The following is a 13,553-nucleotide window of genomic DNA, read 5'->3' as shown; positions in this document are numbered from 1 at the left end:
CATAAAATACAGAGACGTGCCAAAAGGATTGAGTCATTTGTGGAGTTTCCCTTTGTTTCTATGCAAATTCACATTTTTAACAAAAAAGTATTTGAAAAGTGGTTTCTTGTTGAATTTGCATGATTTTTCATAAATGATAAAAGCAATATCTGAAATTTTGCTATTTACTTTGAAAAAAATATTTTCTGACTAAAAGCGAACGAATTTTGGCACCTTAATTACCGAGACAATTGATGACAATTTTACTTTATTTTCAACTGAATTTATGACACTGATTTCTTCTGTATGAAACTCTCTGACACTTCTGAAAATGATATCAAACTGCAAAAGTTCTACTTTAACTTTTTCTTGTTAGCAGTAATTTTATTTTCAGAATTATCAGTTGAGATATTGTTTTAGAAATCGAAGTACCTATGTATCGAGTCAATTTATATCGATCGTTTGAATTTTTACGTCTTAAATGATAGTCAAATTGCACAAATATGGGACAAAAAGAAAATATGGGGTCGAATTCAAACGTATCTTAACACAAGCTTACTGTTATAAATGGTCAATATTGGCTCGAATTGCGAAGGACATTAAAAAAAGCATACACACACACACACACACACATCAAAATTTATGATCATCGTAACAGTGTGCAAGTTTGCTTAATATTCAGGTCCGATATCGGTTTACCTGGAACACCTAGATGAATTATGGAACAAAAAAAAAAGATTTTGATTTTCAGGTCGAAACTTTTAATTTAAGCCAAACTCCGACACCTACGTGTCCTTTAAAAGCGCTTAGTTTCTGGGCACCTACAGTTTCAGAGACACGTACATTTTACATAAACGATAAAGTTTTAGAATGTAGTTTCACCAATCGTGTCTGGTGTAGGAAACAATAACCATGTACTTTCAAGGCCCTGGAACACACATGGCTCTATTAAAATAACATTCACACGGCCAAAATAGCCAAATAGAATGATTATTGCAAAACAATAACACCAGATAAAAAAAAATGACACAATTCCCGAGAAATGCATTATCGAAATTCCAATGCCTTCATGTATGCAGAGTTCCGTTTTTATTTGTCGACCGTTTTATGGGTGATACGTCAGGATGGTTTCGGGTGTTATGCTAAAAATGGCCAAAAGATAAGCGGCAAATAATAGCCTGAAACCTTTTTCTTTACTTTATACACGTTTCTTGACCGGAGCCACTGCTCCTTTTCTTCAAGGGCCTGCATGAAATATCTGAAGACAGCTCTTCCAATGGGTACTCAGTATTCCTCTTTGTATTTAAATTCCATGATTGATGACTTATCTATGATTTTGAGAGTTTTCATTTTTAGCTAAGCATCGGATGGTTTATTATGCGTCTAAAATAAATAGGCAACTCGAATATTTCGACATTGAACGACTGGTTTATTCGGGTAAATGCATAGAAATAACCATGCACTGATAAGAGGTTAGATGTCAACTATTTTTAATTTTGGTTAATTCAAACCAAATTAATTTTTAATTTGCAGTAAAAGTGTTTATTGGAGTTAGTTAATGGATAGAATTAAATTGATATATTAGAAATACCTAAAACGTGGACCTGACTCTACATTTGAATCTTAATGAGGTATGCCAATGGGACTATTTTCCTGCGGTAGTGTAAGATAACTGTGGATGCTATTAGGCTTTACAAATCTAAAGGCTCTGGCGACTGCTGTATCAATTCTGAACTAAATTGATGGCACGTCTCTGTACTTACTTTCAAAATCATCAAAACATGTAAGTAACAAAAATATGACAACTATTTAACAAAATGAGTGAAAGTGAACAAATTATTATATAGCTATATATACCGAAGAAGTTAATGAAAAACTATAAAAGTGGTTTATTTGAGTCTTGTTTATGTTTTGTAAGTGCTAAAACACGAAAACTATTTTAAAAAAGTTAAGTATTGAAATGTTTATATTTTGTCTGTCAATTAAGTTAAACGAGTTACCTTCTTCTATGAAATCTGTTATTTCAATTGTACAATATGGGATACAGGTACTTTGTTTTGACTAAAGAAAGTTAAACGAAAATGAAGTGTTTTGTTTTATTACTAGTGCAACAAGCATTGATTTTTCTGAGCTACAGAACGAAATAACATAATTATATGAACTGAACTATTTGATTCCCTATATATATGTTACAAATATATCAACATAATTCTGTAATTCATGACATATGACCCAAGTTTGCCTGAAAATGTTTTTTTAATCTACACACATATTCATTCTAGTATTATTTTAAAAGCAAGAATCTGTTTCCTACCCAAAAACATAGACCTTCACATTATTTCTCAACTAGGACGCTTACCTTACCGGTGCACCTAGTTCATGCTCCCAGTTTTTAGTATAGTCCGAGTTGCTCATTTGCTTTTGTTACTTTGTATGTATTATTCAAGTTACTTTGTGTTCTTTGTTGTGTATGTCTGTTTTCCATGTCTGGTCTTTGTCCCTGGATTGCATTCTTTTGATTACCGCTAGAATCTTAGTTCCCTCGATTACTCTTTCGTTAGGTTAGTCCCAATAACGAAATTGACTTAATATGGCTGAAAAGGACATTTCAAAAGATTCCAGTAATTTGGAGCCATCCATCAGAGTTATCGAAGTATTGTTCAATTCATTAAAAAAAAATACAATAATAAAATTGTGCACTCGGCATACCGCCCTTATTTGCGATACATGTTACTCACAGTCTCACAAGAAATGCGATGCCGCAATGAAAGCATTAAAAGGCGGTAGAGAAGGGATTATTTTCGATGACTTACAAAATCGAATGATCGGTCTCCTTCAGTATTTCGAAAATGCTTGGAATACCGGAAACCAAACTTTAGACAGCCTTAAACATCAAGTAAAAAGTATAACACACGATATAGAAAACACCCGAAAGATTATCAATGAAGCATAACACACGATATAGAGAACACCCGATAGATTATTAATGGACACTTAGATTCTATTGAAAAATCAACGAAGAACGCACTAAACAAACAATACAACATTTGTAATAATAAAAATCAAGAGCTTGTGACGAAAATGAAATCAAAGCATAGTACGGTGCAATCTTGGATCGACGTTCTATTATTCTCAGAACGTGAACGTAGAATTGTTCAGTGTCATGAAAGTTTTAGACAACAGAACGGTTCACTTTAATTCAAATGTTACTGAACATTCCAAATTGGTAAGTCTTGAACATCGTCTTGATGAACACCTTCAAGACTTTAAAGAAAAAGTCAAATCCTTTGGCAATGTGTCTGTAATCGAATGCAAAGAACCTATACGAAACCTACCAAAGTTTCAACAAGGTCTTCTATCACGAATGCTCCAACGAAAATCGGTCCTCCGTCACACATTCCATACATCAGCATTGAAATCAGAGGTAGATGTAGATCGGGGATGTTTTCTACCAAATCGCCGAATTTTACTATCTGCCTTCAATGCACCATTCCTATTTGTCAATGACCTTGATGGCCCTAATACGAAATCCATTAAGCTTGAACACAGCCACTACAATGTAGATTTGATAGACAATAAAAGGGCAGTAGTGACATTAGGAAGTGAAGGTTACCAAATACTAGAATTAAAGGAACTGAAATTAGGTCAGTGTATCAAACCAGGAGGGAATGGTTGTTATGTGTCTTGTCGCGACGGGCAGATATTAGTTAGGGGTGATGATAAAAAAGTGTTACTCGTTGATATTCATGGAAAAATAACACACGAGTGCACGACGGAAAGCGACCCATGGTATATTTACCAATGCAACGATGGTAGCTTTTTCTATGACGGTGCTGGAAACAATGTATATAAAGTCACCGAAGATGGAAAGGAGAAGACTTTCCTAAGCCATCCAGACCTTACGGGACCAAGAGGAATTGCAGGCGATGGACACGGCTATTTTTATATTGCCGGATCGAAGTAATGGATATGGCAAGCCAAAGTGGACAAAAATCAATATTTTGTAATATTAGAAAATGCTCATTTTTGTCCACTTTGGCTTGCCATACATGTAATATACATAGAATATCATAGGATGGGAAGAATCATGAAATTTTACAGGACGAGAAAGACGGCATAAAAACTCCAAGTTATCTATGTTACAATACAGACAACCAACAGTTAATGCTCGTAAACAATAAACTCAAACATATAACAATTCATGATTTAAAATGAATAGTACACTTTGATTTCATAATCATTAAAATAATGTTTGAATAAACACTACACATAATAAATCCGGCAACAGCATTTTAGGCTGATACTTATTGTAACACAGTCACTTTCGTAGAAATAACTGCCCAATTTTAAATATTTGTAAAGCATCTAAAGAAACAAAAAAATAAAATAAATAAATAAATAAATAAATAAATAACAGACAAAAAATCCAAAAACGAAAACAAAAAACGAAAACAAAAACAACAAACAAACAAACAAACAACAAAGTTTAGCTATAAAGACACAAACTATGACGGTACCATTTAATAAATTGAAATTGAAATTGACGCCTTGATGCAAACATAAAATAGCAAGCCTTGTCGTTTTAGGTGCTAGGTACTGTTTGCTCCTATTTGTACATTGGAAAGCCCCTCGAAACAGAAAGTCGATGTCCAATAACAACAACAAGTCGTTTACAACATATGTTCAATCAATGCAAAGTAGTATACCAAATTGGAAATCAATCCGTCCGATGAAAGTCGAGATTTGTGTGACGAAATAATTTTCTATCATTCCATACATCGAAAAATGGCATATTCCCATCAAAGCAGAATGTTGACATCGAAATAGCAATAAAAATCGCTTACAACATACACATATGTCCCATATATATAAATTCACAAACCAAATTCAAAAAAAAAATCCGTCCCAATTGAAATTCAGATGGGATGAAAAACCATCCACTCATTGATGATATCAGAATATGTCAATTTAAAACCAGGCAGGCGGAGATACAAATAAAATTTGAAACTGAACTTTTCATCGCTAAATTTTATTCAAAACATCTACCAATAATTATAAACAAAATAGTTTAAAAATGCAGTTCTTAGATTCTGTTGTGAAAAGAGATAAATTTTGACGGTTAGCAAACGGTATTAAACGTGCGTGTACAATGTAACTAAACCTTTTCAAAAGTGCCCCATCATTTTGTGCCTGCAATATGAAGTATATAAGGATAGCTTCTGATGTGCAAAGAATTATTTTGGCGATAGAGACGGCATAATTTGTTGGATATGCATGCACCACTGTTGCTTTTGGACAAGCCTGATTTTTACACCAGCCTGTAGCTGTTACTGTATCAATGCTGTTCACAATGGGTGCCTTTCAAGAAGCAGTAACTGCTCACCCTTCAAGAGCACATGAGTAAACCACTATTTTTATTTGGGTTCATGCTGCACATCTCTATTTGTAGTCAAAGGAGGATTCAAGGGTATGTGCCCCATCCACTTTGGTGGAGTTTTTAAAGTTAAATTGAAAATCACTGGACTAGTCCACCTCTATTGCACCACATCAACAATCATAGTTTCGGGGATTTTGTACATCGCATCAACCCAAAAGAACTTGAGATAAATGATACTACGTGCAGAAACTATGAAGTCAGCCTCATATCTTGACCTACACGTAGAGATCGATGAAAAAGGAAAACTATTGACAAAAATTTACTATAAACGCGATGATTTCATTCCGTATTGTCAACCTTCCTTTCATCTGTGGCAACATCCCTTCAGCTGCGTATGAAGTTTTCATATCAAAACTCATACGTTACGCTTGCCGTAACTATGCAGACTTCTTACAATTAGGCTTCTGGAACAGGGTTATATTACTACAAGATTGAAGTCATCACTACAGAAGTTTTATGGTCGTCATCATGAACGCGTGGATCGATAAGATTTATCCACCTGCACCATAAAAACCATGTTCAACATGCCATAGTTTTCCTTTCCTCTTTCGAAAAAAATCGTCTACTCTGGACTCGATTTTTTATAAGCAGCTCGGCGGGTGTTTCTAGAAAAGCAGAGGACGCTTACTCTACCAGGACCGTAGCCAGGTTTTCTGAATGGGGGTGCGAACTGATCACTGACGAACAATTTACTTGGATATATTAAATGGTATGATTTATCTGTAATTACAGGCTAAAATGTCAATCAAAGTTTTTTTCTGTTTTTATTTTTCAAATAGGGGTGCCATCGCACCCGTCGCATCCCCCTGGCTACGGCCTTGCCTAGCGATACACCTGGTCCATGCTCCCAGTTTTTTAGTGGAGTCCGAGTTGCTCATTCACTTTTGTTGCTTTGTAGGTATTATTTTGGTCATATTATATTCTTTATTGAGTGTGTCTGTTTTCCATGTCTGGTCCTTGTCCCTGAATTGCATTCTTTTGATTGCCGCTAGCATCTTGGTTTCCTTGCATTGATTACTCTTGGACTGTTGTAATGAAGAAATCGGCAAAAGAGTATTCGGGTAAAGGGACAAGTTTGTATGGGTACGGGTTACACATTTCGATATGTACCGCCCTTATATTCTTTATTTATGAATCTATCACTGATTTCTGGTTCCTTTGATTTTTTGGACTTATATTGATGCTTATATTTAGAATTGATTGTAAAAAGACTATTGAATGCTCTTGTCCATGTACCAAGTCTATCACATGTTTAATCATGCAGATTTTGTTTTTTTATTGCTTTCTGAGTTTAGTGTCACACTTATTTTATCTGAAAATAGATATAAAGATAAAAAAAATCCCTACTACTGACTCTCCAAAATTTTAGATGGGTGACCTAAAACACAACATTATTTTTGTTCGGCCTAAATATTTTTTCAATCAATTATCTAATCATGGACTATAATTTTATTAATGGTACATGTGTAAGATGGAGATTTTGACTGATAACTATGTTATAAGGAACATGCTTAACAAATTAAATATTTCTTGACACATTACTGCAAGAACTAAATTCCCTAAATGTATTTTATTACTAAACATTTTTCAAGGCCAAAGAGGAGTCCTTCAAATTTTCAGTTGGTTTGAAGACTAGATCTTAATTTTATTTTGCAGAAATAATAGAATATTATTGAGTTGAATAATTGTCAGAAATAGATATACTGGTTATAAAAGAGGTATTGAATAACAACATTTGGAATACATTTTCAGTGTTTAAAAATAGAAGGGAAGTTCCAGTGACATAAGGTATTTTGATCCAGAAGGAACAAAGACCCAAAAAGTTACGATAAAAATTAATTGTAGACCACATGTGGGATTTTCTATCTGCAAAAGTTATGATTGCTTCAAATATTGAAGTAACTTTTTTTGAATAATTGACATACATGTATGTTTGGCTAGTAACTTGTCACCTATTGATTCAGCCACTAACTAACTGAAAAACAAACCTGAAAGGGCAACTCCAAAACCCACATCTTTGCCATTAACTTCTGGTTGAAGGTCTCCAGACATAGAACATTGATTAATTTCACCCAGTTCTCTTTTCACACCAACCATGTCAACATACATGATGAAATCCTTTGTATTCACACTGTTCATTGTTATGACACTAGAAAACAAGAAACAATGCAACTAAATCTGTATAAATTGAACCTAGGTACAGATCCAAGGATTGGCGTACCGGGTATACGCCCCACCCCCCACCCCCAAATCAATAAAAAAAATTTACCCCAAGTTTCGCCCCTTAATATTTTTTGCCTTGCTTTGCACTGCATTTAATTCAATAAACGCCCCCCCCCAACTCATATCCTGGATCCACCCCTGGAACTCTACTTAAGGAAGTAGACCTCGGGTAAGGGAGATAACTCTTGAAATCAGTGATATATTCGTATCATATTCAATTTCACCAAAGCGCATCAAGCTTTTATTTAAAACAGAATGAAATCAGTCCAAGTTACTTTGATGTTTACAAGAGATTCATATAGAATGCTGAATACAAATGTTCCAATGATTTATAAGAGTTGTGTCCCTTACCATAGGTCTACCTCCTTAAATCACTTGAGGTAAATGTAGACACAAAATTAGTTTTTGACACACTTAAACATACTGTGTAACAGTTTATTAAGGTCACAACAAATGGTTTTGACACTTTACAGCAAAATTTGAAATTCAATTCAAAAATCAGACCAATCAACTTTTTAGGCGTGGCCCAATTTTGAACCCCATTATCCATTATCACATAAGTCTACCCGTGAAATCTTAAAAAAAAACTAAATTTCAAAAGGAACACTTTGACATCTGATTCAGATCAACAATTAAAATTTCCTATCAATTCTAATGATTACATCTATTTTGCCATTTTAATACCCTTATTTTTAAAAGGGGTTAGACAAAAACCTTTAAGAACTATAGAGCCCTCAGTCATGTGCCTAAAAATAATGTGTTAAATTTTAGAAAAAAAATGGAATAAGTTTTACTCAAGTTTACGAAAAAAAGGGAAAGTTAACAGACACCACCAACAACAATGCTGAAGATGACAGCGACGTGATGATACTATTATAAAATGAAATCTAATTCAGTGGTTGATCCTGGTGTTCTAGGTCCTTTCTCAAGGTGAGAATCAATTATTTTTTTAACTTGTGCCTGCTTAAAAATGATCAAAGATACTTTTAATTTGAAAATTGTATTTGTATTAAGAGGCTGTCCATGTAAAAATCAAACAGATCATATGATATCAGTGGCACAGGGTAGATTTTATCCTACTGAATTTTTAGTTCCGATGTAATGTATATACCATATATATTTAAAAAAGTATAAAGTTTGTTTTGAATTGACAATGGATGGCTTGGAAAATTATTTTAAAGTTCCCTAACAAAAAAAAACAAAATTTGCTTGAATTATAGAGTTATCTTCCTTTTTTCAATGAATTTCAATCCTTGATATATAATTCATTTCTCTTTTATAATGCTGCAGTTAATTTGAAACAAACATTCAACTTTGAGAAAGAATGCCATTTGTGATATGACATGGGTGAACATTTTTTTGAAAACAAAATTTGTCATGTGCCACCTACTGCCTTGTTTTTGCCTGGTACACTGTTTGAGACTTTCAGTTTTCCCCGTACATACAAACACACTAATCAGCATAACACACACTAAAACAATGCTCCTATATATAGTGTGCATTTATGTACTTTTTTCTTTCAAAAACCATTGAATAAGCATTAAATACTTCTCTGTCTAAGAATCAGGCAAAATATATAGAAGGTGTGGCACATGAAGGGATAAAACACAGAGATTTTATTGCATTAACCAAGTATGTATACCTGATAACATCCAGAAATAACCATCAAACTGTTTGTAAAATTTGCCTTTTTAATATAATGATAGGTCAAATTTAGTTGAAATGCACTATAGAAAAATCACAGGAAAATTTTCAAGCACTTCTTCCTTATATAGGCAGTAAAAAAATATCTAGGTCACAGATGCTTCAGAATAAATTTAAATAGCTTTTCAGTTGTTTTCTAGATGTATTGAATATATTTGAGGCACAAAAGACAAAATTGAGAAATATGATGTGCCACCCATTGCCTGATTCTTACATGGAATGGTACTTAAAAGCAAAAATCCCATTTTATTTGACTTAATGCCCGGTTAGAAATGAGGGAGATTAGAACAATCAATGTTAATCACTACATTATGCTCAGAATACCACCACTCACACTATTTTAGTCGAAGCTGGGAAAGGGAGACAATGCACATGTACATGTCACCATGAAGGAGCAATACACCATATAAATGTATCTAAGCATTACCTCCAGTAGAAGCTGAGAAAAATTTCCAGTATGCAGAATGTAAAAAGCTACAAAGTCGTTCAGTAAACAGGAAGTAGATATGGGACAAACCTTAAAAGAAGAGACACAATAAATGTTAACATGAAAAAGCAATATGCCACGAATGTAAGCATTTCCACCTAAATGAAAGCTGAGAAATCTGTTACAAAAAATAACAACGGACAGATTGACGGATGTACTGAAGGATGGACAACATGATTGCAATATAATAAGTGAGAACATAATTTTGAAATGTGATTCGATTTTAATATGCTAAATGCCAGTTATGTCTCCAAAGAATGAAAGAAATACATTGTACTTCCTCAGATTATCAATTTTCTCAGTAGACGTACAGGAATTAAAAGACATACAGTATAGAAAGAGACATACTGTGACTGAACACAGACATAGTGGTGTATCGACTCTTAGAGTGGTTCTAAATAGTTTTTTTTCTAATAGAGAATTTTTGTTACTTTCTCTAGTATTGGGAGTGGTAATATTTATTACTTTAAATGCAGAAAAATAAAGAAAATATCTTCATTGACTAAAATGATATTCACTGCCACTCTAAATTGGTACATCACCATGTCAGTGATCAGTTACAGTATGTTTCTTTCTATACTATAAATGCCAATGCTGGTAAAAATCGCAACAGGCTTGCAGAAGTTTTGCTTCCAAGACAATATATAATACATGTACTTTTCAGATTAAAAGTAGTGGCTTATTATCTGATTTTGTACAAAAAAGTTAAATTATTTCTTAATATTTAGCTATTAGAAATATATTTATCCAATCTTCAGTCTAATCATCCACAGTCATCTGGTTCGAGTAAAAAATATATGGTAACATAATGGAAAGGAAATGTCAAACTTATCCGCAAATGAATGACTATAAATGCCATTTTGACCTGTGTTCTCATTTGTTAAACTGAACAGTTTTCTGTTATTGTTATACATGTATACTAGTTTGACTGCATATTTGATAGTGGGAGCAAGCCCCTGTGCTTTAAAAATTGACAGGTTTTATGTTGGTCAGACACAGAAAATCACAGAAGTTTGATGATTGGTGTCAAAGTTGATACATAGTGACTTTACCAGATGTTTAAAAAAATTGTTAAATATAAATATCCCACCTGTTAAAAAACACATGAAATGTTTTTGAAATTTTAGATTCTATAAAGGAGGACCAGTGTGATTGGATATGTTTCACATCTACCATTTAAAATGTGCCGGACTGATTAATGTACCAACACAATCTTTCTGGATGTGTAAACTTTGTTTAGAGTCTTTCAAGTTGGATTAATGTGTATTTGTTTTAATTCTGAATGAATTTTAATTGTTATTTGTTACATCAGTTACGATGTAAATTGTACTTGTATCAATTTGTATTTATTTGTATAAAAAGAATTTCTCAAAATTTCCACATTACTTACGTAAATGAACCGTTTCAATCATGATTCTGTGTGTTATTGACTAAAACTGGATGTGTGGTTAATTAGCCTATAGTGTTGAGGCTCAATGTCCACTGATTGCGTGGACAGGTAGTTCTATAACATAAAACCACACATTTTATGTTTATCTTTCATGTTTCATCGGATATTTTCATTTTTTGTTTATAATCAACATGCGAGGTTTTATCATGGGACGCCCTTTTGCGGGAGTAACGTTCCGGCGAATTGACCTGCGGGATGTTTTTGTCCAGATATAACGTAATAACAAATAAAAATATTTAAGAATGATTGAAGTACAACGTTAAAAGACCTGGCTGTAAAATAGATTTTTTATCAGATGCAGAAATTCCATTTAAAACATCCAAATTTGCTTTTAAATCAGCACATGCAAGATTCCATTAACACCAGAATCGATCAGTCCTGAGAAGCACATTTCCGAATAGCGATCAGCAAATATTTAGGATTTTTAATGGCGCAACCAAATTTATTCACACATCATTTTGTCAAAGATAAAATATATTAAAAAAAATATATATATATTTGAAAATCATGTGGTGAGTATAAAAGTAGTATAATAAAATTGAAAAAATGAAGGTTTTCATAATTTTTTGTGAGCATTGCCTTTGGAATGAAAAAAAACTTTTAACCTTTAAATGATAAAAATTTGTTCCACCATATGAATCCGAAAATGCAGTCAGCCGTAACATAACAAGATGTCAGCTTCTAGGCCAGATCACTTCGTGTTTTCATTCGGGAATATTATCTTTCAAACAAGGTTTGTTGGGATAAATTAGACTTCTTTTACTTGTAGTTATATAGTTTTGTTGAAAAAATATTCTTAAAATGCCTGAATTTAAAGTTGATTTTTACACCTTGAAATTAAGGTCCAATGATAAAACCTCGCATTTTGACTATAAACAAAAAATGAAAATATCCGATGAAAACATGAAAGATAAGAATAGAACTATGTGGACAGGCAGCCAATGCCTTAAAATAACTCATAGTTAATTACAGTCTGTAGGTCCGCAGTTCTCCCTATGAATGAAGCTACCTAACTGTTGAACTGCTTCACACAAGATATATTGATAAATGCTATGGCTATGTTTGTCAGTATGGACCATACTATGATACAGTGATCGATGAAAACATAAAGTCACTTTATTAAGGTCAATATTAACGACAAACAAATGCTACATAACTGGAAAACTTACATAATCTAAACATCAGCAATTTTGCATTAAATGCCAACAACTAAAGGTACCAGTATCGTATTGCATATCCCTGAGCAGGTGTACGTCAAAACATGGATGCTATAAAAATATAGTGCATTTTCTTTTTGCCTCTCTACAAACTAATATTTTGTCAAAAGATATGAACAATGACTTATAAAATACAGCAAACATCACACTGTAAGATGAAGAACTTTTTTAACAGAAAATCTAACATAATATCATAAAAATGTTCCACTGAAAAGGTTGGTTTGGTGAGTGCAAAACGAAAGTGAAAGTAGGGAAAATGGCTATTTATAGTTCGAGACTACTTTTCTGTCCGATCTTCGTGGACTCACCCTATTTTCTTTGCGGGAAATTATTTTTTCACATGTCCTTACAAATGCTACATAAGTGAAAGTTTTATTGAATCAATTTACATATTTTTTAAAAAATCCTAAAAATATGCACTTCACTATAGAAGTCTAAGGGAAAATTAATACGATACTGAGACCTAAAAATCGAATCTCAGTCACATTTTTGGGTTAAATTGCTACTGGGAAGGGAAACAGTTTATATTTCTAATCATCAGATTTACGCTCGTCACTCGGCACTGCCGTCACAAAAACATATGGCGAGAAAAAAATATAATTCAAGCTTTCGCTAGCCCACGTATAACCAGGGGTAACGGTCATGTCCCCGACCATTTAACTGTCCCTACCTAAAATAAATCCAGAAAAAAGTCACGAGGAATGTATACGTATTTGTAGCATATTTAGTCTCTCCATGATGCAGTAATTTCCTGATCGGAGGTACATGTATATCCAGAGACAAGGGAGAGTCCGGTGTTCTAATATGGCCCATTAAAAGGGGCTGCTTCCAGGCTATATTTTTGCCCATTTTTGTCAGTTTATTTTCGATTGATCTCTGGGTCTACTGCTCCTCCAGCAGTGCTAGAGGTTGTCTAGCAAGCTATTTTCTGACTGGGTGGCAGGTATGGAGGAACGGAATTCCAACCTCTTAGGTTGTAGGAGTAGATCTACTGCCAATATATTGGATAGAATCTGCAAAAACAACGATAAAAGCTACATGTAAACAAAAACAAAA

General features: G+C 33.5%; 1 long non-coding RNA gene across 1 annotated transcript; it reads right to left on the bottom strand.

Moving 5' to 3' along the window:
* Window positions 1-2,276: 2,276 nt before the first annotated feature.
* LOC148599439 (uncharacterized) lies at window positions 2,277-12,980 on the bottom strand. The gene is made up of 5 exons (XR_015918003.1): window positions 12,961-12,980; window positions 12,450-12,489; window positions 9,771-9,860; window positions 7,405-7,565; window positions 2,277-3,531 (listed from the first exon to the last, which is right to left on the bottom strand). It is a non-coding gene; the product is annotated as an uncharacterized LOC148599439 (long non-coding RNA).
* Between the last annotated feature and the right edge of the window lie 573 nt (window positions 12,981-13,553).

The sequence above is a fragment of the Perna viridis genome, chromosome 13 (assembly GCF_037379345.1).
Source record: "Perna viridis isolate PV_CMFRI_1.1 ecotype Kerala chromosome 13, ASM3737934v1, whole genome shotgun sequence".
Taxonomy (NCBI): Eukaryota; Metazoa; Mollusca; class Bivalvia; order Mytilida; family Mytilidae; genus Perna; species Perna viridis.
The sequence above is the reverse complement of the archived record's forward strand: the minus strand, read 5'-3'. Positions and strand labels throughout refer to the sequence as shown.